This window comes from Artemia sp. Qi Xiang Cuo, chromosome 14, assembly GCF_049724085.1.
Source record: "Artemia sp. Qi Xiang Cuo chromosome 14, ASM4972408v1, whole genome shotgun sequence".
Taxonomy (NCBI): domain Eukaryota; kingdom Metazoa; phylum Arthropoda; class Branchiopoda; order Anostraca; family Artemiidae; genus Artemia; species Artemia sp. Qi Xiang Cuo.
This window is the reverse complement of record NC_142807.1, coordinates 27,198,549-27,206,613: the sequence shown is the minus strand read 5'-3', so window position 1 is coordinate 27,206,613 and position 8,065 is coordinate 27,198,549. Positions and strand designations below refer to the sequence as shown.

The 8,065-nt window shown below is 33.9% G+C and overlaps 1 long non-coding RNA gene across 1 annotated transcript; it reads left to right on the top strand.

Annotated features, from left to right (window-relative positions):
* Positions 1-5,164: 5,164 nt before the first annotated feature.
* On the top strand, positions 5,165-7,428 carry LOC148944325 (uncharacterized). Its single transcript, XR_016142878.1, has 2 exons — positions 5,165-5,320; positions 7,305-7,428. It is a non-coding gene; the product is annotated as an uncharacterized LOC148944325 (long non-coding RNA).
* The last annotated feature ends 637 nt before the right edge of the window (positions 7,429-8,065 follow it).

Here is an 8,065-nt window from a genome sequence, read left to right as displayed (position 1 = left end):
CTTATATCAAAAAACTTGAATTATCGGTCAATAAATTTAATTACCCCCCCCCCCCCTTTGTGCAATCTTCAGACGTTTATACGAAGAGGAACACCGGTCCCTTTTTAATCATTCTTTCATTTTGTTAACCCCGTACTGCATGTTTATACAAAGGTGACCTTAATGTTTAAAAAGGTAGGTTAGGGGAAAAGGGGACAATATTGTCAGTGTAAGAATTTCCAAACCTTTATGTCCAGATATTTTCAATTAAGTTTTCCCGGCTAAAGTTAAAGCTTAATAAAGGTCCAAGCAATACACAGCCCTTTCAAGAAATAATAAGAGAATCTCTTGGTCTGGGCTAATGAAAATTGAATTAAAAGCAAGTACGGTTTTTCTTAGCTTAGCTCAACAATAGCTTGAACTAAAGGATTTTAATAGTCCAGAACTCAAGCCTTCAATAGCAGTTGAAGTGGAACCCTTATTAAGTAGAAACGTTTGTTTACCTAGGATTAATTTAGTATTTTCTTTTTGGTAAATATTGGTAGATTAGAAAAATAGGTAATTTTCCTTTAGACCTAGAAATAGCTTGGAAATATGCAGAAAAAATAGAATTAGAGAATTTTTCTTTTTATCTTCTTTTGTAATAAAAGTCAGTTGTCACTGAATTCTGAGTACCAATTTCTTACCCAACGCCTCAGTTTGTATCACGCTACCAAATATATTAGCCCTGTTAGAGGGGCAATCTTACAGTCAGATACAATTCCACAAGGCGGTCTATCACATTCATTCCAGACTTTTAACCAAAACTTAGCTTTATTTTTCAAAGCTTTTAAATTAGAATTTAAAGACCAAATAGGTTTTTGCGTACCACACCTAACACGTTGCAGCGGCACTGCAATTGCCTCGGCATCTTTTAGACATTTAATTATTTGATTATAATAGCAATCCAGGTCCTTTTTGCAATTTACCCGTTTAGAACTCTGAAGCAGATTATAGGAATAACAGATGGTAGGTTTGCTAGTGTAAACACATTGAGAGGAGCATCAGCTCTCTTCGAATTATTTTTTTCAAATCATTTTAGAGACCTGTGCATTCTACAGATACTTTCAGAGCTTAAATTCAGCGTAAGAGTAAGTGAGATATGGAGATGGTCTAATTTTGTTATTCAGCGTGTACAAACACTATTGATGTAGTAATACTAGGTGAGCAAATAATGTGATCAATATTGCTCTTACTGCCTGAATGGTGAATATAAGAATACGGATGAGTTTTGGGTATAATATGATAACATGGAAGGCAATTACCAGCCTGAAGTAATAGCCCATCGCCCATCGCCCTATGTTCAGTGTTGCCAAATTTTGAAGAAAACATCCAACGCCGATCGCCCAATCTTTCAAATTGATTACAGTGTTGCCAAATTTTGTCTCCTTTAACCTAAAGGACTATTAAAAATACTTTAACATCAATTGACTCACAGCAGAGAAGATTCTAAGGGGTCAGACACTACTTTTTGGGACTAAACCTTATCTGCTTGACTAGTAGCTCATTTTAAAGCCCATTATTCGCTTATTCATAATATAAACGTCTTACCGTGTTTAAAATTCTTGAATTCAATTTAGTTCCCAAATAAAGTCTTTTTAAGAAATTCAAAACCCTTGTCTTTCAAAAAAGCTGGCGATGGCCTTGCTTTGGCTTATTATGTCCTACACAGTGTTTTTATGAAGTGAAAAACAATTTACCATAACATTACCATAACATTTAGTATTTTCTTCATTGCTACAACTCTTTGTGACTTTTTATTTAACCAGGGTGATTTTCTTATCTCCCTAGTCTTAAAATTCCAGCCATAAGGTCAAAGAATGAGGAAAAGGTTCATATTCTTCTCAAAACGTGTAGTGCTATTATCAGACGAATGAGACGTTTCAAATAAGCTGTCACTCGCCAGAAATCGGAGCACAATCACAATTGAATCACAGCAGAGGAGATTCTAACGGGTCAGACACTACTTTTTGGGACTAAACCTTATCTGCTTGGCTAGTAGCTCATTTTAAAGGTTATTTTTCTCTGATTCATAATATATACGTCTTACCGCGTTTAAAAATCTTAAATTCAATTTAGTTCCAAAATAAAGTTTTTTTTAAGAAATTCAAAATCCTTGTCTTACAAAAAAGTGGGTGATGGCGTTGCTTTGCCTTGCTTTGGTTTATTGTGTCCTATACAGTGTTCTTATGAAAAGAAAAACAATTTACCACAACATTACGGTAACATTCAACATTTCCTTCATTGCTACAACTCTTTGGGACTTTTTCATTTAACCAGGGTGATTTTCTTATCGCCCTAGTCTTAAAATTCCAGCCATAAGGTCAAAGAAAGATAAAAAAGTTCCTATTCTTCTCAAAACGTGGAGTTCTATCATCAGACAGATGAGACGTTTCAAATGAGCTGTCACTCGCCACAAATCGGAGCACAATCACTATTGACTCAAAGCAGAGGAGATTCTAAGGGGTCAGACACTATTTTTTGGGACTAAACCTTATCTGCTTGACTAGTAGCTCATTTTAAAGCCCATTTATCGCTGATTCGTAATGTATACGTCTTACCGCGTTTAAAATTCTTGAATTCAATTTAGTTCCCAAATAAAATTTTTTTTATGAAATTCAGAATCCTTGTCTTACAAAAAAGTGGTTGTTGGCGTTGCTTTGCCTTGCTATGGCTTATTATGTCCTGTACAGTGTTTTTATGAAGCGAAAAAAATAGGCCTTAGATTTACCATAACATTCAATATTTTCGTCATTGCTACAACTCTTTGTGACTTTTTCATTTAACCAGGGCGATTTTCTTATCGCCCTAGTCTTAAAATTCCAGGTTAATTCCCACAAAACCAGCACAGATTTTTAGAATCCAATGACGAAAACAAAATGTTCATGCTGCCCTTTAGCTTAAATATCCATCATAAGGCTCTGTCAGACCTTTCGAAATCTCTCAAACCTCAACTACATCCCTTCTTGGAACTTGAGATCAAGATGAAACATTTCAAGCGGCTACAAGTATAGATGAATCCAACAAAAAAAAAACAGCATGAATGGGTACGTCCAAAGACTGTCATGGCATCCATTTTGCATAGTACTTTTTTTCAGAAAAGCAGATAGAACTGGCCATACGGGAATTAAGAATTAACCAGGACCTTGTGCTTCAAGTGGATGCAACGGGGGGGGGATAATACGTAAAATAGGGCCTAGCAATAAAAAAAATTCTTGTATTCATTAGTATCAGGAGGTGGAGGACCGGGCCTTCCTCCAGTTTCCTAATTTCATGCGGTAAGTGATATACATGATACACGAGTCATTACAGTAATTTTAGAAGATTTTATCTGTCTGCTATACCGTAGAACAAAAAAAAATTGTTTCTTTTATAGTAATAGATTTTTCTTGGGCCATGATGTGTGCAGTTCTTCAGGCACTAAATAAAAATACGTTAATACAGTATTTGAACTGGTGTTATGATCTGGTAGAAAAAAAGGTGTCAACATAAATAAAAAAACTAAGCTAATCATATGTGCAGAACATATGATCAAATTTATTTATAGGTTCTGCGCTCTTTTGTACAAAGATTCAAAGACAACTGACTTCATAGTTCGTTCAGTAGCTATGATAATGCATCAAGAATCGTTGGAGTCGATAAAAGAATACTGGACCGGCTTAAGAGCACTTTTAACCGAAAAATATATAACAGATAAGGTAAAATCAAGAGCACTGGATCTATTAAAATCTGTAAGTGAACCTTCTAGCCTAAGGTTCCAACCAGATGCTGTCTCTGAAGACAAGACTATAGACGATTGTGAGTTAACTGGTAATTGTGACGCTGATGATGAAAATCCTTTTATATCATTATTTGCTTTTCATGATTAGTGCTCAGAGGATAATAGTAGGGACAAGGAATTAAACCGTTATTATAGTTTGAAAGTTTGTCATAGGCTAGAACAAATAATTATTAAACTCTGCCCCTTAACAACTGCAATATAGCTAAATGGTGGATTTTCTAGGCATAAAAATACATAAATAAAAAAATGTTCCAATATATTGAAAAGATAGGTTTACAGATGTTGGCATAGTCCCAAGGACCCTGGTGAATTTGTAGATACGGGTTATACAATTGATAAGACCATGGTTTCAAACGGGATTTCTTTACTGAATATCTATCCCCCTACCTCTAAAATTACTAGCTCAAGAAAACGAACGGATTTTGATATGGAGCAACAAAAAGAGGAAAAAAATGAAAAGCAATTGCCAAAAATGGATACTGTAAAAAAGGTGTGGAAGAAAAAAAGCAATAAAAAAAATATAACTGGCTCCAAATATTATGACCCGTCCCCTGATCTTTGTCTTCCACCGGAATACATCATACCTGCTGAAAAATTGAATAGAAGAAACATAAAATTAGCTAAAAAAGTACTTTCAACAAATGAACAGTTGGACTACTTCCAAGACGTTAGGAGCGCTTATTCACAGTATTCTTCGGGTCAAAGCGATTCAATTGTTGTAGGACGAGGGTCAGTGGGGGGGGGGAAGGAAAACAGTGCGGCAAAAATTCAAATAGGTGAACAGGCGTCAATAATAGGAAAGGCTTCGCTAAGCGATCAGATTATGGAGGCCTATATAATGAATAGAATAAAGGAAAGAAATCTAGGCCATGGTGTCGTTCTTCAAGGAGCATCACTTGTAAACAAGATCTTATTACAACTCAAGGATCCAGGTTATTTGATTCCTGCCAAAATTTCGATTTTTTTGGTTAACGAGTTTAGTGTGTACTGGACGCTTATTTTCATTGATAGTCTGAGCAGGAGTTACATTTTTTTACCCGGGTGAAGACAAATACAGGGTGAAGACAAATATTTGGGCAAATTTTCAAACGTTTTCTTGATAAGCGTTCCGATTTAGAAATTTTGCCCTTTAAATTAAAAAAACAAGAAGATGGTTTCAATTGCGGGCCGATGTGCCTTCAATTTATAGATTTTCTTTGCAACTGGATAGATTTGGAGTGTAAAGATCCACTCAACGATCTCTACTTAAATTTCAGAGATGAAGAAAATATAATTGACAATTTGGCAGATGACGAAAGTAGCAATACAATACGAGCCCAAATCTTTGCAGAAATTGTAAAAGCCATGGACGTATCATTGACTAATATTTGCAGAATTTCCAGAATGTCACCTGTAACATATCAGTCAAATTCCGATTCGTCGGATTCAGATGATGCAACAAATTGGATTGGATGTAATACAAATGAAGACCATTGGTTCCACATGGATTGTTTCTTTAAAACGTTTAAAACCGTACAAGAGGTAAAATTAAACTCTCTAATTTGTAAAATATTTTTGCTTTTGAAAGAAATAAATTCAACAATCATGAAAATAATATTCAATTATATCTTTCCAAATGAAGAATAATGGATGACTTGACTCCAATACAAGAACTGAGTCAGATAAAACAGTTGAATCAAACGACATTTATAGTTTTGCATAGCTTATAAATGTGTGCATAATAGTGCCAATTTGGCCCTAGACTCAATTTTGCTGAAGTAGATAGGGCTAAATATTGGATTGATAAATTAGTTTGGGTTTAAAAACAACTACATACTGAAATTAGAATAATTGATTACTTTGGCTCAAGAAAATTGGCCTCTTCATTTGTTTACAGTGAGTTATTTGTTATATGCTTAAAAACTTAAATATAAAAGTTAATTACCAAAAAAATCTAGAATAAAGGCTCATTAAAGGGGGAAGTCTTGGGTGCTCAACTGTTGCACAAGTTTCGTATATCTTAAATTCATGGTTAAACCAGATATTCCTTTTTAATGTAAATTGAATGGTTGTGGGACAAACTAAATTGTGACCAAGATGAAGAACAAAAAAATCTTGATATTAGCTAAAATTCATTACCTATTGTATATTAAAACATTCGGGTCAACTAAAAATAAAAAAAAACAAATTACTGCTAGAGGCCAATCTGTTTTTCTTAAGGAAGTTTATTTATTTTTGTCGATGTTTAATGTAGGCTGCTTCGTAGTTTCACCCAAAAAGATTGTAAATATAAAATAATTGGTATATCTTATCACAAAATAAAATCGAGATTTAAGAAAATAAATTGGATTCTATGGAGCTCGGAAGTCTTGAAAAAAGCAATATTTCATTGGTCGTTACACTTAAAAATAAGCTAGTCAAATGAAAATTTGTATCTACAAATCTGTGTTAGAAACTGGTATATTTTCATTTTTGTGTCATTTTGTGTTTTATATTCCTCGTTTATGTGGTTTTTTTTTAATATAAGCTTCGTCAAAACAAGTTGATTAACTTGAAAATTAATGGCGGATTTTACAATCCTGAAAGAAAATAAAACTGCTAGTTATTACACAGCTGAAAAACATGAAAAACAATTTGAAACAAGTGAAAATTCATTGTCTATTATAATGTTTAGAGTTGCTCCAATTTTCCTCATCTGTCTTCGCTTTGTTAATGCTTTGTTAATGTAATTTTTTATTTTACTTTTATCTTAGTTTAGCCATAAAAATAAGGCAAAAGTAGCAAACTCGGGGAAAATTCCTTCAACACCATGTATCAGGTTGTTGGTCATGCAGAAAACTCAATCGACAGCTCTGTTTAATAATGTTTTCTCTTTCTCTTTATTTAACTTCATTTGCTTTATTGATGACATTCAGAAATTTTTTCGTTTAGTAATGACGACCAAAAGTGAATAATGGAAGATAGTTTCAGCGACCTTAAGTTTAGAAATTTCTAAATTATAACGTCGTTGAGTGGACGAGGTGCCGTAGCCACTCTCTGCAGTTAAATCTGTAGGAGTATATAATAAAAAAAAAGATACTACGCGGGAAAAGTGAAAAACTAAAATGACAGTAGAACAATCATTCGGCTTTTTTTAATTATAATTGAGTTGGGAGGGGGCACTGAAATTATCTTTCCCCGGGTACTACCAATACTTGAAATGATTATGCTTGAAACAACGTGGAAGGCTTACACACTTCTCCAGAAACTAGTCAAATAATTCCATAAAATCACAATTTTTCATAATCAGACTTAAAATTAAATGCTGAAAAAGCATAAAACACTAGTAAGTATTAATTTTCAATTAAACTTAATGTCGGCTGAAGTAGAGGTATATGCAAAAGCCTAGCTTTCTAGTGAAAGGGTGACAGTAATCATAATTCAGGTTAATTTGACTTATTTTATGTATAATCATTTTCCTGACTTTCATGCCAACAAATCTTTTTTTATTGACGAATTTTTACTTCCTTTATTTTCCTACTTTCAGGCATCTTTTGCTGCATAATGCCATTGCAAATCCTCTGTTAAGGAATTCATTAATATCCACTGAAACAAGCAAATAATGAGGAGCAAAGAGAATTCATCTAAGCCGAACATATTCAAAGCCAAAGTTGAAGAAACAAATGAAGACGAATGCTTTGCTATTGTGCAAGCTTCATAAAGGCTGATAATTGAACTTAAGCCATTTATGTTTTGTAAATAAATCATGACGAAGTTTTTTCATTTTTCTAGATTTTTTCATAATAAACGATTCCTTTAAGAACAAATTGTATTCGCTCCACAGTGAACTAGGGAAAATAATTGTTAAATTAGAAAATCAGAAAGACATTTAGCAATGGAGAAAAAATTGGATTATATGATAAATTTACGGGGCAATTATTTATTTGAGTTGTTGGTCTTCTTTGCTGGATATCAAGGCCGTACCCAGAAGGGGGGGGTCAGGTGGTTTGAACCCCCCTCACCCCCCCCCCCAAATGTTTGTCTGACTCGTAAAAACGTAACAAAAATGGATATAAACATATTTTGTATGCGTTTTTTGATGTGATCTTACTTCTTTTTTTTGTATGCGTCTAAGAGAAAAGGGCTAGAGTCATAATTACACAACGATTCTCTCGAAAAATAATGGTTATTTCAACCTGGAGAAAGGGTCGTTGATTTTGAATGCGAAGTAATTTTATAAATCTTGAAGACTTTGGCGTAAAGAGCGAGAGTTGGGGAGGGGGTAGACCCCATCCTCACTATTTTAAG